The sequence below is a fragment of the Tamandua tetradactyla genome, chromosome 5 (assembly GCF_023851605.1).
Source record: "Tamandua tetradactyla isolate mTamTet1 chromosome 5, mTamTet1.pri, whole genome shotgun sequence".
Lineage (NCBI taxonomy): Eukaryota > Metazoa > Chordata > Mammalia > Pilosa > Myrmecophagidae > Tamandua > Tamandua tetradactyla.
Genome location: NC_135331.1, coordinates 105,692,245 through 105,715,935, shown reverse-complemented (window position 1 = coordinate 105,715,935; position 23,691 = coordinate 105,692,245). Strand labels below are relative to the sequence as shown.

The following is a 23,691-nucleotide window of genomic DNA, read 5'->3' as shown; positions in this document are numbered from 1 at the left end:
CAAAACCCACCAGTAGTCGGGAGGGCGATGGGGGCCTCAAGGAGCCCGAGGACTTCCTTGGGACTCAGGGGTACACAGCAGCAGGTGGGAAAGCAGGGGGGAAGGGTGCATAGGGGGCTGTTGATGACAGCTTGCGATACAAATCTTGAACATGTTTCTCCAGCGCTTACTGTCCTCTTGGCCATGTCTGCAATAAGTCTTAAACAAACACTTTAGTGGGACATACCATGGTTACTGCAAGGAATAGGTTAGGGGAAGGAGGAGGTAGAGGGGGAGGAGTGGAAGGAGGGGGGAGTGAAGGAGGAGCAGGTGGTGGGGCAGCCATGGTGGCGGCAGCCGCAGGGGGTGGGGGTAAGGGAGGATATAACGATGCTAGATGCTATGGGGGCAGAGGAGGCTCGGGCACAGAGGTGGGGAGTGGAGAGGATGAAGCTGACGTGGTAGGCAAAAGCGAAAGCACCGCAGAAGGGGCTCCCGTGAGGCATGCATGTATCGCTAAGAGGGTGGGAACAAGACCTAGAGGAAAGGTTTTTCCCTCATGTTCCTCAGCTGAGCGAATGCACTGAAGGAGTTTGGACCAAGTATTCGGGTCCCATATCGAGGCCTTTTTGAGCCAGGGGTTAGATCGTGTAAGGGCTTCCCAGTACTCATGCACAGTTTTTTCAGAGATATTAACAGAGATTTTAACCCACGTTGCAGCCAACAAGGCGTGGATAGCTCGAGCCTGAGGCGCAAAATCAGAGGGGGGAGTGTTGCCCATAATAGAGAGAATTTAGAGGGGGCGGTATGCACAGAGAAACTGCCGAGGGGGCCACTTACCGAGATGAGTGGCTGTCACTGAGAACCACCGAAGGAATCACTGAGGGGGCGGCTGTCACGGAAACCACCGAAGGAATCGCCGAGGGGGTGGCTATCACGGAGAACCGCCGAAAGGGGGGGGTGGCCCCACGTTGGGCGCCACTTGTTGGGTAGCTGATGGCTGGTTAGCTGATGGCTGGGGGTAAGCAACCGTACTCAGTCAGTCACACAGACACAAAGCATGCGACTCAGGAGACAACCCTCAGGGGAAAATGGAAGGTGTCTGCTTTATTCAGGAAGTGCACAGGCTTATATAAGCTGGGAAGCATGCAGGGATACCTGTCGGGCTGGGATTGGTGGTCGTTGTTGCTAGGCTGGAGGGCAGATTTCTGGGATTGGTCACCATTGTTGCTAGGGTGGAGGGCAGATTTTGGGTCAGCCATTTTGTGTTGCTTTGCATCAGCCACGGCAGCCAAGTTAGCAATATTTTATGGCTTATCCAACAATAGCGCTATTTTATGGCTTCTCCAACAGGTTTAGATCAGTGACTTAATATTAGCTAATAATATTCTAATAAATATTCTAGAAAATAGAATTTATTCTAATAAATATATTGTATTAGATCAGTGACTTAAAACCTTAACTGAGCATTAAAATCACCTATGTAGCTTGCTAGGAACAGTTGTACCTGGGCCCACTGAGCACATTCTAATAAATTCCACTGAGTATCTATCCCCCAAACAAGAATGAGACTTATCTTACAGTTTTGTCCCTCTCCTACATATATGGAGTTTTAATCATTCTAATTTCCAGAAATTTGACCTTTAGCCCAAAGGCCCATGTCTCTTTTCTCTTTCTCCTCCCAAGATTTTCAGGGATCCCAGGAAAAACAAAATTCTCGAGGACCTGCTCAAATAGTCCTGAGTAGTTTAAGTAGCAATGTAAATTTAGCTCCACAGTTGTTCAAGACTATCTGTTGTTTAGATATAAGCTGAAGTTCTATAAGTTTGAAACTTTTATTGTACATTATGATATAAGAAATTGAAAAGGCAAATACTTGGAGTTGGGGGAGGAAAAAAACCTACCATCTACTGGAAGTCAAAATGGACAGCTATTTCCATTTCCTAACACACAGGAGTGAACTGCTCAATCATTTTTGAGATTGGGGACCAAATCACATTTTAAAATCTTGTTGAAATGGTGACACTGTGTTTCAGGTACTTGGAGGTTCTTTACACTATTTTCTCTACTTTTAAATATATCTGTGTCTATAATAAGTTTGTAATGAGACAATACATGCTAAACAAAAACATTATACATATATCTGTTCATCCCAGCATTATTTTAAATAAAAGTTTTTAAAAATCTGACTGGGTTCATCCATACTATGCAGTCAATTATTCGAATATGTCATAGACTTATACTTAATGACATAGGAAAATGTTTATTATATACAGCTAAGTTTTTAAAAAAACTGATTCCTATATGGGATTCCATTTAGGCAAAAACTATGCTTATAAATATAATATAACAGAGATGATAACTGGTTTTATATATGTTAAAATAATTTTCTCTGGAAGATGAATGATATATTTTAATATTTTCTTCATCTTCAGTATTTGCTATAATGAACATGCATTCTTTATGTATACAGGGAAAAAAGTCCATAATAAACCTTAGTTTCTATGACTTAGAAAGGTTTCTGCTTCTAGCTATAATATATTCACCTAGTGAAAAGCAATTCTTCCACTAAGAATAACAAGAAAAACTTGTAAAAATAAAATTAAAAATAAAGTTAAAATATAAAACCTGATTGAATGCATTCTAATGTGACCAAGGCAGCAGGACTTAAGAAGCTTAGACCACAGAGAGAAAGGAAACTCACTGAAGTGAGCCTGGCATTTTGCAGTGTTTTTCCCTTCAAAACATGAGCAAATTCTTAAGTAATGTGAGCAGGGAGATTCAAATGCTAAGCAAAAAGTGGATGCTAAAAGAGAGAAACTAAGTGGGGCTGTCAGCTAAAAAGACATATTTGAAGTCTAAATTTACTAAGGCATTAAGGGACCAAAATCCTATGGAGAAAGTGTGCTCAGAAAAGTGAATTTGACAGTCTGAGCACATTTTCCACTTGAGACATTTGCTGATTCCTAAGGGTTACTAAGCCTAATGTCAACAAAGAATGCCTGCTACCAAGCTGAAAATCTAAGCAAAACTATTGACTACCCCTTTGTGTTGAGCAGATAAAACTGGAGTTAACTGCCTGTTTGTGTGGAGGGATGCTGATAAACATCTCAGAGCTTCAGCAGGACTCTCACTGAAATTAGGATGGCAAGCAGGTCTTAGAATGGCTGCAATGAAGCTTTGATTCAGTTAAAGGCATGACTGAACTCAAGTGATCTGCTCTTCTCCAGATGGAAATAATCATCCAGAACCTCTACAGTTTTTATAGACACTATCCAATATTCAATATTAAAAGTCCAGGAATATGAAGAGAAAAAAGACATAAGCAGATGATAGAAAAAGACTTACAAAGTTACAGGTATTAGATTTAATAACATGGTATTAAAAATAAAATAATATTTAATGTTCAACAAATCGATAACAAAATGGAGATTTCATCAAAGAATTAGAATCAACAAGTATAAATGAAATTTTTAGAACTGAAAAATAAATGAACTGAAATTATTGAGAATGCAATAGATGAATTAAAGAGCAAATTAGACTAAGTTGAATAGAGGATCCATTACCTATAACAAAGACAAATTTAAAATATCCAGGTCTAAGTTTAACTTATATATTTAGGGTTCCAGAAAATGAGAAGAGAGATAAGGGGACAGAAGCAGTAATTGAAGAGACTATGGGCAAAAACATTTCCAAAATTGATGAAAGATATCAAGCCACAGATTCAAGAATCATTAAGAGTTCCAATAATATCAAGGAGAACCATTTCAAGGCGTATTGTTAAAAAAACAAAGACAGGGCGGGCCGTGGTGGCTCAGCGGGCAAAGTGCTTGCCTGCTATGCCGGAGGACCTCGGTTCGATTCCCGGCCCCAGCCCATGTAACGAAAACGGAGAAACAAAATACAATAAAACAAGAAAATGTTTAAAAGATGTTTCCCTTTCTTCCTCTCTTCCTTCCTTCTATCCTTCCTTCCTTCTCTCTGTCTTTCCTTTAAAAAAAAAAAAAAAAAAAAAAAAAAACAAAGACAAAGAAAAATCTTGAAACAGTCAGAGAAAAAAAAACGCATCACCCTCAAAGGAGCAAAGATTGTTGATAACAGCAGATAACATCTCAATAGAAATAATGGAAACTAGAAAATTAATGGCAGGTTTATCTTCAAAGGCTGAAATAAAATATCTGCTAAACTAAAATTCTATTCTTGGTAAAAACACACCTAAAAGTAAAGAAAAAAAAAATATATATATATATATATATATTTTTTTTTTTTTTAAATAAAGACCATTTCTTGTAAGTAGATTTCGATAAAAAGAAAACTAAAAGGAGTTCTTTGGTAGAGGGAATGTGACTATACAGAATCACAGACATTCGGGGGAAAAGATAGGGTAAATTTCATTAGCTAAAACTAAATGAAAATTGCATTAAAAAACAATAATTACCATGTCTTACGGAGTGTGCAAACAATAATAAACATATCTGGTGGGGTGTGCTGGTTTGTATCTGTTATGTACCCCAGAAAAGCCTCTGTTCTTTTAATCCGTCCCTGCGTGTACAGATGTATTGGGGGTAGGACCTTTTGCTTAGGTTGGTTCCATGGAGTGTGTCCCAGCCCATTTAAGTTGGGTCTTAATCCCTTTGCTGGAGTCCTTTAAGAGAGGATAAAAGGCAGAGACATTTTGGAGAGAGCTCACAGAAAGAAAAGGTCTCAGGAGAAGCAAAAAGGACCCACAGAAGCTGAGAAAGCCACTGAAACCAGAAGCCCTTCACTCATTTAGGAGAGAAGGACCGGCAAACGTCACCATGTGCCTTTCCACGTGACAGAGGGGCCCTGGATGCCAGCAGCCTTTCCCTGAAGAAGGTATCTTTCTCTTGATGCCTTAATTTGGACATTTTCATGGCCTTAGAACTGTAAATTTGTAATTTAATAAATAACTATTGAAAAAGCCAATCTATTTCTGATATATTGCATTCCAGCAGCTTTAGCAAGTCAAAACGTGGTGTTTAAAATGTAGAGAGAATTTAAATATTTTACAAAAATAGCACAAAACAGGCAAGAGAGTGGTAAATGGAATTAAAGCATTCCAAGATATTAGCATTGTCTGGCAAGTGGCAAAAATACTGATTTAAGGTGAGCGTAATGTATCAGGATGTATATTTTAATTTCAAAGAAAATAATGAGCGTATGTGCAGCTGTCACAATAATTGAAGGGGTATGTGCTGTAATAAAAACTAATTGGTTGGGGTGCACGGTAGTTTAGTGCTTAGAATGCCCACCTTCCACCTTCCTTGTGGGAGACCCGGGTTCGTTTCCCAGACCATGAACCGCCCCCTCCCCCCCCCAAAAAAAACTGATTGGTTAATTTTAAATGGCAAAAAGTGAGAGGAAAAGAAACAATATAGGTGAGACATATAAAACAAATAGTAAGATAATAGATTTAAACCAAATATATCAGTAATAACATAAGTGTAAAATATCTGAATACCCTAATCAAAGATGGATATTGTAAGACCAGAAAGAAAACTAAAAAAACTTTATGCTCTTTGCAAGAGACACCCCTTAAATATAAGATCACACACAAGTTGATATAAAAAGATATATAATTGGTAGAGTGTTGCAGCAGGCTCGTACTGTCTCATGGGAACCAATTGTTAACATTTCAGGAATTCTGTGAGCATGCCACTTCAGAAGCTTTAAATTGGTCATAATGACAATAGTTACATCACAGAAATTGGCAAATGCCACAAATCAGCGCCTTTTTTTTCTGTCCAGAGAGTCAGTTGTTGAATATTTACAGCACGCTGTGGTATACAATGCACACACTAACTAAAATAAATCTTGCGTAGTTATTTTTTAATTCAGATAAAATATAAAATAGACTTGGGGGGTGCAAGGGTAGTTCAGTGGTAGAATTCTCGCCTGCCATTCAGGAGACCTGGGTTCTATTCTCGGTCCATGCACTTCCAAAAAAACAGACAAGCAAAACAAACAAAAAAGCAAACAAAAAAAATTCAACAAATGCTGCTGCAGTACAGAATACTCACATGGACAAATAATGAGATGTGATCCCACCATATAGCATACAAAAAAAAATTTTGACTTTGAGGTGCAAAAAGATTACTAGATATCATTAGAGACACTTCAGAATGCCAAAAACTCATTCCTGCAGAGTGAAACAAAGAAGTCTGTTGTGTTGAAAAAAAAAGTTTAAGATAAAGTGGAGAATAATAAGGGACGTTTTTACATTCTGAATTTAATAGAAAGTTTACTTTCACCATTAAAATACAATTGACAGGACAGTGCAGCAATGGTTCAATGGCAGAATTCTTGCCTGGCATGCTGGAGAACTGGGTTTGAGTCCTGGTGCCTGCCCGTGCCAAAAAAAGACAAATTAGTCACCTCATATCAGAATTGCATTTTTAAACAATTTTCAACAGGACCCGAGCTTGTAACTTTGGCCAGTTCTAAAACAGTGTGGATTCTTACATGAAAAAATAATCAATTTTAGACAGACAGGAAAAAATAAATTATTTCAGATATGGAAATTTTGTTAGAAAATGAGGAAAGTAAAAAACTATGTTTTACAAAAAGCAGATAATCTTCATTTAAGCTACCAAAATGTTGTCCATGAAATATAAGACCTTTCTGAAAATGTCAAAGATCAATTGACTGAATTTGTTTAAAATTGTAAGCACTTTTCTTCTGCTTTATATGAGTTGTACAATATAAGAGACCTTGTCCAATTAATACTTTGGGTTTGTTTTGTCTCAAAGGACTTTTAAATTTACAAAGAAATATCAATTCAAAGCCTAAATATTTGCGGTACAATTATATTTGAACTTGTGGCATAAATCTTTTATATCTGTCAAAGGAGAACTTCAGCTAGATACAAAAAATATTTTCTATTACTATTAATGATGGTGCTCCAGTTATAGTAGGTCAAAAATCTAGGTTTACTGAAAATTTTACAGAAGAAACTCCTATTTCCCTCATTACTTTATTCCACGGTGTGATACATATTGAAAATGTTTGTGCTCATCTTTCTAAAGCAATCTCTATGAAAAGTTCAGGCACACAGTTATCAGTTATCAAAATCATTCAGTATATGGATGCAAATGCATGAATCATTACCAATTTTATGGAGCTATTGTAAACATAGGAAGCATTTAATTTAATTATCTTGTATTCTCTGCCAATGTTCATTGGTTGAGTTGTGGAAGAGCTTCACAAACATTTAGTATATTGTTAACTCCAAATCAAGATTTCCTTGAAACAAAAGGAATGCTTGCCAAATATTCAATAATCAAAGATGACAAAATATATGGCCGTTTCATTTATGTTTTCTCACTGATTTCACGCTGCATTTGGATGAGCGAAATTTGAAGCTCTAAGAAAAGAAAATGCTTATTGTAACCTAGTTAAACAGATATGAAAATTTATGTTGTCATTAAATATTTTCTTAATACAAATCAATAATAATAATATTTATATATGTTTCTAAAATGAATTAACATTCAGAAGATTTTAGTTAAAATTGATAATCATATCAATTGACTGCAAATGCTACAAGAAACATTTGAATAATGCTTCTTCATTGACATAGATACATTGAGAGTTGCTTTTCCATTTTCACATTTAAAATTTCAAATACCTATTTAAAATTGATGCTAATACTGAGTTGGCACAAGAACTAGTAAAGGTACTTAAAAACTTAGACAGATGTAGGTTTGAAAGTGATATGCCTTTACTTCAAGGTCAGAGAAATTCTAAATAGATAAATCATTTTTGTCAGTGAATATGTAAATATTAAAGTAAAATGAATTTGGAATACTCAATCCAGTTATTGAAAAATGTTAAAGTTAGAGTAACTTGAATACGTGAGTCTACTATTTCAATGGTAAATTTTGTGAAATCTGAATACAGATAACAAAACTGTACTATAAAATATACATCAGCTATTGAAGGCTTAATATGAAAAAATTTTTTCATTAATAATTTTATACAGATTACATGTTGAAATGATAATATTTTTGCTATATTGGGTTAAAGAAAATATATGATTGAAATAAATTTCACCTGTTTCTTTTAATTTTTAATTTGGCTGCTGGAAAATTGAAAATAAGAATTATGAATATGGATTGCATATATTTATATTATTCTTAAAATATGTATTTCTATTAGACATTGTTCAAATAAACAGTGCTCATATGGAAGATTTTAATAGCAAGAATGATCAACTTGATCTAAGTGACATATATAAAATGTGCACTCAACAACTGCAGAATAAACATATTTTTTCATGTGCATGTAGGACATTAACAAAAATTGACCATATGCTGAGCTCTGAAGCAAGTTTTAATAATTTTCAAAAGATTGATATTGCCCAAAGTGTGTTCTATAGCTTATGAGGACATTTACTATACATTTATAATACAAAAAAAGTTTTAAAAGTAATAAAAATGCTTAATACCAATACAATAATCAGGTAAATGGTGTGCCAGTTGGATATATAATACACAAACATTAAAATGGAAAGTTTAAATACAAAGCTACTTTGGAGAAATAAATAATGCATAAAAATATAGAACTAAAAATTTTACATAGATTTTTATGTATATACTTTCTGTATTTTAAAATGTGTATACTTTCTGTATTTTAAAGATAAATATATAAAATGACCTTAGAGGATATTTTAGATATTATTTTCAGTAAAATCATTTATGACTACTTTTTTATTTTCATTTTATTAGAATGGATAAATGAGTAATTGTTCTAATAGTATTCCTGAGTAACAACAATAACAAAAATTAGAAAGTCTCAATAGCATCTAAGTAGCACTAATTTGAATTTTAAAATTAAATTTCTTTAAGGCTCAACAATTTCTAATTCTCAGTGGTGGGACTTATGAAATTATCATTCAGTGTTGACCCACCATGGAACTTTCTAACACTGGCCTATCATAGAGGGATTTGTCTTGTAGGAAATCCATTAATAATGTAATAATTGTATTTCATAAATAGATAAAAATATTTTTTCTTTGATGTCTGGGCCAAAGGGGGATAGTTGAAAGGTTTTTTTTATTAAAAAATCATTATTAAATAAAATAGAAGTTACTTTAAAAAACAAAACTGAACCATTCAGGTTCATTTAGGTTCGATACATGCAAAAATAGGATAGGAAACAAACCATTATAGAAACTGACACTTTCCATTATATTTGTACGTTCAGTACTTGTCTAGCAAGACTAAAAATGTGTGAATATCGTCCACCCGTTGGCTGATTTAGAAGAGCTGCACTCTACAAAGTCCCTAGTAGCCTAAACTTTTAATTGGTTGCTAAAAATAAATATCACTTGCAGTAATGAGAAAGTTCAATATGATAAGTAAAAAGGATAATAAGCAAGGAGACTTTAGAAAGCTATATTTATTTTAAATGAAAAGACCAAATCAGCTTATGAGGAAGAGTAAAGTGAGTTAACATTAACTCTTCTCCAAAGCACCAGCTTTCACTTAAGTACATTGGAAGAGCCTTTGTAGCAAGAACAAGGGAACAGCTTTCTCTCCAAAGTGGTTTTGCCCTCTATAACTTCAGTACAGTGAAGAACACCGATTGCTCTGATTTCTGAATTTCCCTCCATCTTTTCTTGTTACCTTATCATATGTGCCCTGACTTATTTTTCTTCATTTAATTTTATTTTATTGTCTTCCTTTCCTCAAATCCTTGGAGGAACAGCACACTCATTAGTGAAGAAATAATAATAAATTGATTAAATAAATATTAAATTTGCCTACTTTTTCCCTCATCAAGATCCTGTTAGCTCCTTTTCTCAATGACAGTTCTTCATTTCCTCCCCTCTTACCAGGTTGTGATGACTTGTGTCTTCATGTACAATGACTGGCTTTATTATAAGCTAATGAATGTGGTCATCTTCACCATATTGGTTGACTTCTCCTCCTGGATTCATTCATTCATTTTTTTTAAATATTTTTATTTATAAATCTTCACACATATACATTCCATACATGGTACACAATCAATGGCTCACAACACCACCACACAGCTGTATATTCATCACCAGGATCCCTTCCTAAAATATTTGCATCACTCCAGAGAAAGAAACAAAAAGGAAAAAAAAAACTCATACATACCATGCCCCTCACCCCTCCCTCCCACCGACCACTAACATCTCCATCTACCCAATTTATTTTACCCTTTGTTCTCTCTACTGTTTATCTATTCTTTATCCATATTTTTTTACTCATCTATCCATACCCTGGATAAAAGGAGCAACAGACACAAGGTTTCCACGTTCCCACAGTCACATTATAAAAGTTTTATCTTTATGCAATTGTCTTCAAGAATCAAAGCTACTGGAACACAGCTCAACAGTCTCAGGTACTTCCCTCCAGCCACTCCAATACATCACAAACTAAAAAGGGATATCTTTATGATGCGTAAGAGTAACCTCCAGGATAACCTCTTGACTCTGTCCAAAATCTCTCAGCCACTGAAACTTCATTTTGTCTCATTTCTCTCTTATCCCTTTTGGTGGAGAAGTCTTTCTCAATCTCTTGATGCCAGGTCCCTGCTCATCCTTGGAGTTCTGTCCCACATTGCCGGGGAGATTTATACCTCTGGGAGTCATGCCCCACGTGGGAGGGAGGGCAGTAATTTCACCTGCCAAGTTGACTTAGAGAGAGAGGCCACATCTGAGTAACAAAAGAGGTTCTCAGGGTGTGACTTTTGGGCCTAATTTTAAGTATGCTTAGCCTATCCTTTTCAGGAATAAGCTTCATGGGAGTGAACACCAAAATCTAGGGCCTGGCTCACTGTTCTGGTTATCCCCACTACCCGCGAGAACACCAGAAATTCTCCAAATGGGGAAGCTGAATATTTCCTCCTTTCTTCCCAGTCCCCAAGGGGGCCTCGCAAATACTTTTTTATTTTCTGCCCAAATTACTCTGGGGCACATATGGGACATCACACTAATCAGGCGGCCAACAAGATCTCATACCCTATTCAAGACTCCATGACCTATGGCATTCAACTAAATTGAGCATACAAGTCAAATTAGGAAATGTATTACCCAAAATACAAACCAAGTAAACACCTCTACCTTTGGTCTCACACAGAAGCTGAAGTTCTAAAATATAGACCATATCATGCCCACCCTGCACTCTGATTTACCTTAGTTCCATTCACATCAGCTTTATTCATATCTCTACTCAAAGTCTGATCACTTTTTCAACTTTTCAAATAGTCCTTGTATGGGGTAGTGCTGACATTCATAGCTTCAGTGCTCCAACTCTTTCTCAGGTGTCACATAAACACTCAAAGCCTCTAGGAATGACCAAGTTATAAACAATCAACTCAGTATCTCAGAATTCAGAAATATGAGTCACAATTCCTGAATATATGTGACTGCTATAAGAGCCCACAATCCAGGACCCTCTACAACAGGTGCCAGCCTGACAGCTCATGCTCTCAACCTCAGCTTCATCAAGTTTTTATATTATAGCTCGTCCATTTGATTGAGACACACTCATCCATTTTTTTATTCACAAAGGTAGGAGACCTAGTTGAAAGCTATGGAGATCACTCTCCTGGCCATTGGCTTCTTGTACTGGGAGGGCACAAGTGTGGTGGCCTCCCCAGCCCTGCACAACTCTTATTTGCTCTTTACTCTTCTTAGGCTCTGGGAGTTAGATAAAGAGAAGAGAGTCATGTTGGAGCTCAGCAAATAGGCTGTCATCACAGGCAATGCTAATGGAACTATAAATCATATACAAAAGAGTTAGTACAGCATGGAATGAAAGCATCCTCATCAGCATATCACAGGATAAACTGAACCAAATTCCAAGTGAAATATGAGGAAAAAATCAAGCTGGAAGCAAGGATCATTGCATTTTGAATTTAAATTAGAACATAATTATTGGAAATTAGTGTTCCATTATATAATGTGGAGTGTCAAACAAATGTTATGAATACTTGTTGGATATCCCCGACTTGCAAAATACCATTAAGAAAATGATAAGTAATAATAATGTTTCTATTTGTAAAATGGCATGATCAATGTTTCATGGCATGAGAGAAAAATCTAAAAAGGTAATTATGAATCTCTCTTCTACTAGTGGCACATACCCAGTTCCACTATGGACTACCTAGTCCACACCCAATGCCTTTGTAGACCTCTCTCAGCCTCCATAAAGGAGCATACTTATGAAAGTCATGACCAGCTATTAATTTTTTATTTTAATACATTGAGTGGAGAGAAGTGGATTGATTATCCCTATGAAAGGGCACACTGAAATTTACATAGACCTTTACAAGCTTTTCTAAAATTGTGTTCCATAGTTTACATACTTATGTGAGCATACCTGTTTTCAGAGGTAGTTAATGTCATGAAATTTGTTTATAAAATGCCATTGTTTCTAACCTATGAAGCCCACAAAATATGCCTTCCACTAGCTAATACATATTTCTACTTGAAGTTTGTGTATATAGCTCTTGAATACCAAATAATCAATAAAGATAAATGGGTCAAAATATTTTTTGAGTCTGACAGCTGCCAATGGTACCACTGAAACCTTGACACAGAATAGCTGTAGGACTGGATCCCTGCCCCTCATTGTTTCTATATAGTACCAGCATTGCTGACATGGATACAGGCTACTTCTATGACAGTATGATACTATATAATTAGCAACTTGCTAATGTAAGTATAATTTTTAATAAAAAATGATGTAACCCAAAACAAATTAACAACAACTCATAAATCAGACAGACTTTCCACTTTCCAGCCATTTGACTTTGGGTAAGTTTCATGACCTCACTGAGCCTCAGTTTCCTTAGTAGTTGCTCAATAAATATATTCCATTATGCTTTCTTCCTATGACCGTACAAGAGTCTCTACGAAAATTTGGTAAATTGACAGGACACGGAGATCAGTACACTAAGTAGCATTTCTGTAAACCATATCTAAGAACCAAAAGTTACATTGTGCTTTGCCTTTTGTGGTATACTAAGTAAGTTTCCCCCAACAACAACAAAAAAATGTCCATGTCCTGATCCCCTGAATCTATGAATGTGATCTTTACTTATATCGCAAAGGGGACTTTGCAGATGCGTTTGAATTAATGATATTGAGATCGAGAGATTAACCTGGATTGTCCAAGTGAGCCCAATGTAATGTCAAAAATCCTATGAGAAAGGTAGGAGGGCCAGAGACAAAGAAATTCATGTGCTAATGGAAGCAGAGGTCAGAAAGAAAGAGAGATTTGGAGATGGAGTACTGCTGGCTTTGAAGATGAAAGAAGGGACCACCAGCCAAGGGATGCAGGTGGCCTAAAGATGCTGGAAAAGACAAGGGGCCCTACCAACACCTCTATTTTAGGACTTATGAACTTCAGAACTGTAAGATAATACCCTTGTCTTCTTTTAAACCACTACATAACATGTTAGAGCAGCAATATAAAGCTAATACACCTTTCAACACTATCTCCACTCAAATAATTCCACATCGGACAATGCAATACTCTATACAGCTGGTGATAAATTCTTTGGAAAGCAATTGGCAATATATATCAATAAACTGAAAATGTTCACATTCTTTGACACAGACATACCACTTGTAGGAGTCTATCCCAAAGAAATAATTATGAAGTTGGACAATGCTCATCCTGGTACTATTTATAACACCAAAAGTTTGGAAATAAATTAAATGACCAATGATAGAGGTATGGCTACATAAATTAGGTAACAGATATTTTGTATGAAACATTATTCAGCAATTTAAAATATATTCATAGAAATGTTAATGATGAAGATAATTATGGAATAAAATTAAAATAGCATTGCACACCCATATATATATACAGCACTCTTCAATTACATTTTAAAAAATTACTTTGATGGGAAAAAAACTAAGGAAGCATATCAAAATGTAGAGAGTGGTTTTCCTCTAGATGATAAGTAATTTTTATTTTTTCAATATATACCTCTATATTACAGATTTTTGGTAATGAGCAACGAGTGTGTATTACCTTTGCAATTAGTAAACAAAAAGAAATCTTCCACAAATGTTGGTATCCCAGGGCACAATTCAAAATAGAAATAGTTTAGGGGGCCCAACATATTACAGAAAACAGGAAATCATACAGGAATCATTGGAAAATAATCTGCATGTCTAGGAATTTCAGTTTATTTTGAAAATATAGTAATGTCTAATTAGTTAGGGGAAATTATGCTTTTCACACATGTAACTTTTCTGGATAATCAAGCCATTTCCTTTAAAACTACATAACTTCAAGGATCTTAATACCTCATGAATTATTTACTTCTTCCCTTCATTTGTATCATACATGTTTTATAGGATCATACATATAATATTGGGCCCATCTGTATTTCTGATTCTTTACTGATAAACTGGAAATAAAGATTCCTATTCTGGCTACCACCCAAGATGTTTGTGAGGGTCAAATTAAGTAATGTATATATTAAAGCATCTTCCAAACTGAAAAGTACTATGCAAAATTAAGAAGTGTTAAGCTACTACATTCTAGGTGATTGAGAGCTATCATTTTAAGCGCCAATACAGGTTGGATGCTAGAATAAATAATGCCTTGTGAGTTGTCCCACTACTCAGTGCTACTTGTTTCTTCATGGGCAAGTATGTCACGCTTTTGTGAGTCCTTAACTCTTCTATTTAGACTCTATGTTGTGGTTATCAAAAAGAAAAAAAAAAAGGCAGCAAAAAGAGTGTCAGCAAAACAAACAAACAAAAATGTCTGATCCTACTCATTTCCTCAAGAATATTTAAAGCCTTTGAAATCAGAAAGTGGTTCAAGGCTAGAGGATAGGGGATGGGCAGGGGATAGAGGCTGGAACAAAGAAGGCTAAAAATACTCATTTGATAAAGAGAATACCTGCATATACTTATATACATATATTTATACATCTTTTATTTTATCTAAATTTGTTATATATATTTATTATATATATCATTTTCATTTATTATCAATGTTTTAATTATTTTAAAAAGATCATAGTTCTCCTCTCTCCTTTTAAAGAATCATTATTTTTTGGCATAATTAAAACTTGGATTATAAATTTTAAAATAGCCTACTCTCTATCCTTATGCCAGAGAAAATGGAGGGTCCAATTTATAGTATTCTGAGACTTTTCTTGTTCCCCATGCCGCTCAAGTTGAGTTCTCTAGCACTTATATTCCTTTAAACACATGGAAGATAAAAGACTCAATTCTGAGAAGAGAAGCTATAGGGAAAAAATGAAACTACAACTAATTCTTTGGGGTTACTTTATTTGCACTTTCTGAGTCATTTTGATTCACACAGGTAAGAGTCAGTGTTTAAATTAGATAATTTCTGGCTGGGCAAGTTATACTCTTCTTAAAATGGAAAATGGCGAAAGGAGGTGTGACAGTAGTGTAAAATGACTCATCATCAGCCACAATTAGACTTTCTCAATCGCCTGCCAAGTGCTTGACAGCTCCGGGCTCAGAGCTGTACAGCCCCTGTTAAAGGCTTTCTTGACTTCTGGTAAACTTCATCAGTTACTGAAAATTATTGATCCTGTTTCCACACATCTCAACGTTAATCGGCTTCTCCTCAAGTATCCCCATGGACACCAGAGACCGACCTGACCTGTTAAATAAGCAGAGTTGACTCCTGTTAATATTTTCTCTCTTCTGAGTTGAAGAGTTAGACACCACCGACTGAGCCAACTTTTAATTTGTTTCTAAAATAGGACAAACGTTTCCACATGACCCGTCCATATGAGTCCCTGTCTTTGACAATGATTCAGGAGTATAATTGCCATCAAGAGAAATGCTGCGGCAGAGCAAGAACTAGATGGAAAAGAAAACAGAGCACAGAAGAGATGAAATAAGCTACATGGGCTTCAGAATCAACAGATTCAAATCTCTGACCTATCGCTCCTTAGCTATTTACAATTATCTATAAAAGTAGAAACATGAAACATAAAGTTCTCAGCATATTCCTCCTAAGAATGCAGAAAAAACATCGAAAACTTCTGGGACATTGACATTTCTGGTTGCAGCCATAGAGGCAATCTGCATAAAAAATATAATTTTTAAATTCCCACAATGACTACAAGGAAACAATACACTAAAATAAAAATTATTCTCTCTGTTTTGATTTGTTTTTTGCTTGATACTTTGGGAAAATCAAATTCTAGATAAATAACAGAAGACGATAAAGTTCAACCACCAGCAGCACCACACGGCCTTTGTATGTCCAGATGAGGCTGACTTTACATATGTATTTTATATATATACATATTGTTTCCCAATTGTGTCTGCTTCAAGGGTACAGAATGTGTTTCACCCCTTTGCTGTATGTCCTGCAGCATCCTGAACAGGGCTAGGCACATTGTAGACACTCAATGAATATCAATTGACAAAAAAAGAACTCGGGATTTCATTGCTGTCATTATTTCTGAATGCTTCCTATGACAGTTTATAAACTTCAGTCCCTTTTGCCTAGGCTATCAGTTAGGTTTGCCCTCCCTTTGAAGGAGTTTAGGTCTATTCCACGGCCTCTTGCTGTTTGAACTTCCCACTTAACATTTTGGAAATAAGACGATGCCTTCAACTCTCACCATCATGGCTCCTCTAGAGATCTTCCAGAACATCAGCAAGGGACACAGACCCAGCAGACACCGCTGGAGCGATGTCTGGCCCATACAAACACGCACACAGGGTCGGGGACAATGGGCCTGTTTGGTGAATAAGCTCACCTCTCCTTGATGTTCTTCCCACCACCTACATCATCAGGAGCGAGGAGGAGTTTCCAGAAAACTTCTCCCTCTTCAATTCCTGACAGAGACCCCTTACCTCACCCCACTTTCTCCCTTAGTTTCATATTTTTCACTTTTTCCTTGTTTGTGAGTGTTATCTAAAAAAAACCCAAGCTCCAAGGCCCCCTCCTCTTCTCCCACATTGTAGTTCCAGAAGCCTCTGCACATCCTCACTTTTGTCCATCTCTTCCACCTCTCTCCAGATCCTGAGATCTAGCCACTGTGCTCTCTGGATTCGCAGTGTATTCTTAACAAATGTCCTCTATTTTCATCTTCTCTGAATGTTTTCTTCACCTTATTTGAGCAGAAGGCTAGCCCTCCATGAGCATGCTGCCGCTAGGTTCAGTACTGGCTGTTGGCTCCTGGGCCTGGAGGTGGGTTGCAAAGCTCCCCATTGCTGCATTCAGACCTTTTCTTTTCTCTAATTCCAAATCTCATTCCAAGTATCATCTACTGACTCCAAGTCATTCCTCCTCATTTTCCAAAGGAGTTCCCAGCTCACTGGCACTCTCTCCAATACTAGTTAGGTACAAATCCTTTGTAATTTTAATACGTATGTGTACTTGAGACTTCCAACACGCAGGCCTCTCAGGGTCACGAACTCCTGGTCCTCCAGCGTCCTCACACGCACACTCCCACAGTCAGACCCTAAACCTCATCACTACCATCATTTACAGAGCTGTAAACCCTCCATCACACCAAATGGGTACAGCCCACTGTCTGCCCACCACGTCCATTCACCTCACTCCCTCTAACCCTAGAGGCCAGCATACTTCCACCCCACTGACACCTTCAAGTCATGTGTTCTTAAATGTTCCTCACCTTCTTGACAGTTTCACTCCCTTCCTTACCCAGCTAAAATTCCATAGTCATTATAATCACTTCCTTGCATATATCCTCTACTTCCTTATCCCTCTCTCTCTTGCTCCTACTTGCTTGGCAACCCACAAACTTGGTTAAGTCAAACTCTCCACCTGTTGTCTACAACTTCTTTAAATTTATAAGCTTCAAATCAAGTGGTCCCTTAATACTGTCCAGCAGTCATAAGATACTAAACTCTCAAAAATGACTTTCACATATTCTCTTCTCCTTCTAAGCTTTACACTCCAACTCCCCCATCCTCACCCTTAAGCAAAGACTTTCTTCTTATTTCTCTTAGAAAATAAAAGCAACCAGAAGAGATCTTCCACAGACTCCCACCTTCACTGCTGCCACCTACCTGCACCTGTATTCAATTATTCTGCCTTCCCACCTATAACCAGAGCTGCTCTCTAAAGCCAGCCCCTCCCATTAGTTTCTACACCACAGCTATGAGATGTGTAACCTTCATAACTTATGTTAATATTTCCCTACTTCAAGAAACTTCTCAAAGAATGTGAACAGGACATTTTACAACAATTTAGTGGTAGAGGAGATTTTGCTATACTCAATATAGACAACAGATTAAAGAGAAGGAAAGACTTGGGTGGGCATTCCAACTGGCTGGTTTGGGTGATCTTTAACTGCTAGTACTGAGTGACCTTGAGAAATATTCCAGAGTCATAGAAACCTAGCTTAAATAATAACTCTCCTACTAACTGGCTATATGATTTGGGCAGGTAATTAAATTGCAAAGGCCTTCAATTTCCAGTTCATTATGGTACTACCTTACACAATTTATGGGGGATTAAATGCACAGATTAGGTAAAATGTGTGCCTGCTCTGCATTCTTTGTACTTATTTTCCTTTTACTTATGATTTAATTATTTAAATATGTAAGACATTTATATGGCTCAAAATAAAAACATTATAGTCTCATTTCTGCATGTGATAGGCAGAACAACATGTGCCCCAACACACATAAACACATACACAGAAATATGTTCACATCTTAATCCCTGGGACCTGCATGTTACCTGGCATGAAGAAACAGACTTTGTAGTCTCTTTGTGGTGAAGTTACAGATCTTGAGTTGGAGAGATGATCCTGGATTACCTGGGTGGGCCCAGTGTAATCCCAAAGGTCTTTTAAAAGTGGAAGATGGAGGGAGAGAAACTTGACTACAGAAGAGGAGGCCAAAATGATTTAATATGAGATAGATTCAACTTGCTTTTGTTGTCTTAGAAGATGGAAGAAGGGGCCACTAGTGAAGAAATGAGAGCAGACTCTAGAAGCCGAAAAAGACAAGAAAGTATATTCTCCCCTACAACTTCCAGAAAGAACACAGCTTGGCCCACTGTGACCCCAAGTACTGTACTATCATAAATTTGTGTTGTTTTAAGTCCCTATGTTGTGTTATTACAACACCCATAGGAAACTAATGCACGTACCTACTCTGTCCAACCCATTCCCTCACCCTGACTCCTACAGTAAACAGTAACCTATTTACTAGTTCCTACTTATTATATCTGTGAATAGATTTTTTTAAAAATAAGCAGATATGTATGTGTATAATAGGGAGTGAGATCTTATTGGTTTATACAAGTTGGTGTGTTGCCCCAATATATCCCAGAGTATTGTGGCAGAAGATTAAAAAGTATTTGCAAAGTGCCCTTGAGTGACTGGGGGAAAGGTAGATATACTAAACTTCACCACCTGGGGAGACTATATCCTCACAAGCATTGGGAACTGCCAAATTGATTGGCCCGGCCCTCGATTTTGGAGCTTGTCCTTATGAAACTTATTCCTGCAAAGGAGAAGCTGAGCCTACTTATGATTATGTTTATGAGTCACCCCCCGAGAACCTCTTTTGTGACTCAGACGTGGCCTCTCTCTCTGAGCCAACTCCCGCAGGTGAAACCACTGCCTTCCCCACTATGTGAGACATGACTTCTAGGGGTATAAATCTCCCTTGCAACATGGGACATGACTCCTGGGATTGAACCTGGCCCTGCCAACATAGGATTGAAAAAGCTTTTTTGAACAAAAAGGGTATGAGAAGTGAAATGAAATAAAGTTTCAATGGCTGAGAGATTTCAAATAGTGTCAAGAGGTCATTCTAGAAGTTATTTTTATGTATTATGTAGATATCCCTTGCCAGTTTTTGGTGTACTGGTGTAGCTGGAGGGAAATATCTGAAACTGTTGAACTAGTAATCTAGGAGCCTTGATTCTTGAAGATGGTTGTTTAACTATACAGCAGTTACGGTGTAACCATGTGATTGTAAAAAACTTGTGACAGATACTCCCTTTATCCAAAGTATGGAAGATGAGTTAGAAAATAAAAACAAAAAATAAATAAATAATAGAGGGCTTGGAGGATGGGATGTTTGGGGTGTTCATTTTTACTATTATTTTTATGTTTATTCTTAATTTTTTTTTTGAGTAATGAAAATGTTCAAAAATCTGTTGTGATGATGAGTGCACAGCTATATAATGATACTGTGAACCATTGACTGTACATTTTGGATGATTATATGTTATGTGAATATATAATGTATCTCAATGAAATTGCAAAAAAATAAAAACCAAAAATAAATACAGGGCAGTGCAATGGTGGCTCAGTGGCAGAATTCTCACCTGCCATGCCAGAGACACGGATTTGGTTCCCAGTGCCTGCCCATGCAAAAAATAAAATAAAATAAAAGTAAATTCAATATGTGCACTTTCTCTAACTTTTCCATCTTTCTCACATAAAAGATACTATGCTAAATATACAATTCCGCACCTTATTTTTTTATGAGGGAATCCATTCATTTATTAGAAAAGTGGTGGGTTTGTGGAACAATCATGCATAAAATACAGGATTCCCACATACGATCTTATTATTAACTATTTGCATTGATGTGGTAGATTTGTTACAACTGATGAAAGTACATTTTTATAAGTGCACTATTAACTAAAGTTCATGGTTTAACTTAGGGTTCACTGTTTGTGTAGTGCAATTCTATGGAGTGTTTTACTTAGCACTATATATTCTTGTTATTTTTTCTTTTTCACCCCTACATAGACTATATACTACAGCTCATTCACACGTCCTTAATTGAGTCCACCCTTTTACTAATACAAACAGGGTTTCAATGAATAATGTTGTGAATGTGTCATTTAATATTCGGAAGTTATTTCATCACACCAGATTCCAAGAAACGGTTCTGCAGGGGAAAAGAGTGAAAGCACGTGTATTTTCTTAGATAGTGTCAAATTCCTCTCTACGGGAGTTATATCGCTTTGACATTATATTATTTCAGCACATTTTTTTTTGTTCTGCTTTTCCCACATCCTCTCAGCCTCCAAAGGCATTTACTTCTTTTACAGTTCTTCTGTCTGCCCCAGAACCAGAGCCTTCTCCAGACTGCTACCTCCAATCCTGCTCACTTTCCAGGCTCTTCTGTTTGATTGACTCCCTGGAAACCAGTTGTCTGTTTGTTCAGAACTTAGACCTGTTCTCAGTATTTTCCTACATAGGCTTTATCTCTCTTCTTTTGGGGTTGAATCCTAGTTGACATTGTGATTTTCTACCCTGAGACTCCACAGCCCTCTTCTCTATTCTGTGCAAATCCCTCCTAACTCCAATGTGAGCTCTGGAAGCAGCTTCTTTAGACTTGGGTGAATACTTACGTACTGATAATGTCAACTGAAGTTTGCAGTACTTTCTGTCTCTGTTTGGCTATAGATGTGGACTCTGAGTGATTTAATTTATTTTCCTTGATCATCTGCATAATCTGGGACAGGGTATATGAAGGATTCCTACTGACACCAGCACTTACAAGACCATGGTATGTATTAAGGTCTAAATAACCTTAGTAGTTATTGTTATTTTTATTAAATTGAGGGTAGATGGAAATCCAAAGAATAAGTCCTAGGAAAATTGACTCATTTTGTGTAAAAAAATAAAAACTGGATTCCCACCTAACATCACAGTGTCCAAGAGTCCACTGTAGTTAAGAGTTCCTCAACTTCGACGATACCACTGACATTTGGGGTTGGATAATTCTGTGTTGTGGAGGCTGCCCTTACATTGCAGGATACTTCAGCACTCCTGGCCTCTACCCACGAAATGCCAGTTGCACCCATCCCATCATGACTATCATCCTTGTCTCCAGACATTGCAAAATGCTCCCCCAGGGTCAAAATCATCACAGCTGAGAACCACTGCTATTGATGAATTAAATATGTTAGTGTTGGGGCCCACCTTTGTTATCTAGGGGTACAAAATAATTTCTTTAAACAAAGCTTCAAAAACACAAACCTAAGGCAAAACATCGGTCAATTTCAGATATCACTCAGACTACTTTGTTGATAATTAGAGGACAGTATCTGAATCTGAGGGACTTTAACAGTTTGGAGACTGTTAAACTATTTCAGGTGTCCAAGGTCACATAGCAGATAAATGGGAGAGCCAGGATTCAAATCTACATTGCTCACTTCAAGCTCAGGTTCTTCACCTCTATTTGGTATGTTTCTAAAGGGTTAGCACATGTAATGGTGGAGGTTCAGAAAGAGCCTAAAGTAATTGTTAGCTCAAATTCTATCCATTCTCTTAGAAATGATCATGTGAGAAAGCTTTGACTCTAGATTCAAAGGTATCAAGTTATAAATACTCTGAAAACTTGTGAGGGAAAGGGCTGGGCATAAAGCAGCCAGATCTTCATAGCACAGAAACTGGCACATGGCTGATGGGAGAATTGTGCTTTTTCAATAACTAACAGAAAATCAGGTTAGAAAATGGCTTAGAAGAAAGCTGTGATTTTGCAGTTGTGTCATATAAAAGTGTCAAGAGGGGGGCAGTTCTTAGGACAATCTGAGAGGACATAATGTTTGAGATGTATGCCCTGTTCAAATGCCACCGCCCCAACCCAGTTCTCCAGGACACAGAGGCCTCCTCCAGCTTCAGCCAGAGACCCACATGACCGTGGGAACCTGGATTCACGGCCCTTTTCCCTGTCCTGTGTATGCATAGACAGGTCAAATTTCTGTATTGGAGAGACTTAGAAGTAGCTTTCTGGTCGAAACAATGCTATGCTTACATCCTACTTTATATGGGGTGAAGACATTGTCAATTATCCATAACCCGTATCAGGTGGTCTTGCAGACTTCCTGGCATGAAGTTTGGGAGGGCTAAAGCACCAACCCTTGGCACCATTACTGGTTAATAATGATTCCTGGGCAAGTCTCAGTGGCTGCCTAATTTCTGTCAGATGTCCTTGTAATAAAATGCTCCTTTCCTGGATGTTCACATATTGAGCTTCTTCCTCCACACTGCCATTGTGACTCAAATGGATTATTGCAACTTTTTAAATCATTTAACCACAAAACAATAAGTCTACTGGCATGCTTAGAGCATAGTACTTCTTCAAATCTTTTTGGGGAACAGCTGTAAGTTGAGGTCATTTCAAGGCATCACTGAAAGATTCCAGTCACCAGGTAGCACTTAAGTGTTTATTTAAATCAATTGTCCCTGCGCTGTTGCCTAGCCAAATTTTATAGTAATTTTCTGATGAATTATTATGATAGCACGGCCAAAGCTATTTTAGTAAGTTTCCTGTTACCGCTGTGATTGTCACAAGTTTATGGGTTTAAAACAACACAAATGTATTATATTACAGTTCCGCAGATCAAAAGTCCAAAATGGGTCTCACTGGGTTAAAATCGAGGTATTGGCAGGGCTGCATTCCTCCTCCGGGCCCCAGGGGAGGATCCGTTTCCTTATCTTTTCCTACTGCTAGAAGGTGCCTGCACTCCTCGGTTCCTGGTTCCTGGATTCTTCCTCCACCTTTAAAGCCAGCAGTGTAGCATCTCCAGTCTCTCATTCTGACTCCCCTCTTGCACTTATGTGTAAGAACCCTTGTGATTCTATCGGGTCCACCTGGATAACCCAGTGTACTCTCCCCTTCTCAAGGTCAACTGATAGACAACCCTAATGCCACTGGCACTTCATCTCCCCTTGCCATGTAAACTAACA

The 23,691-nt window shown here is 37.2% G+C and overlaps 2 protein-coding genes across 2 annotated transcripts in view; both read right to left on the bottom strand.

The window, feature by feature from the left end:
* The window catches only part of OPN5 (opsin 5), a 63,816-nt gene extending 62,757 nt beyond the window's left edge, over positions 1–1,059 (bottom strand). Inside the window, exon 1 of the mRNA XM_077159223.1 lies at positions 820–1,059. The gene's annotated coding sequence lies outside the window, so the exon portion shown is untranslated. The remainder of the gene's footprint in view (positions 1–819) is intronic.
* Positions 1,060–15,523: 14,464 nt separating this feature from the next.
* LOC143684753 (adhesion G protein-coupled receptor F4-like) overlaps positions 15,524–23,691 on the bottom strand; it is a 50,614-nt gene continuing 42,446 nt past the window's right edge. The window contains exon 10 of the mRNA XM_077162015.1: positions 15,524–15,638. The gene's annotated coding sequence lies outside the window, so the exon portion shown is untranslated. The remainder of the gene's footprint in view (positions 15,639–23,691) is intronic.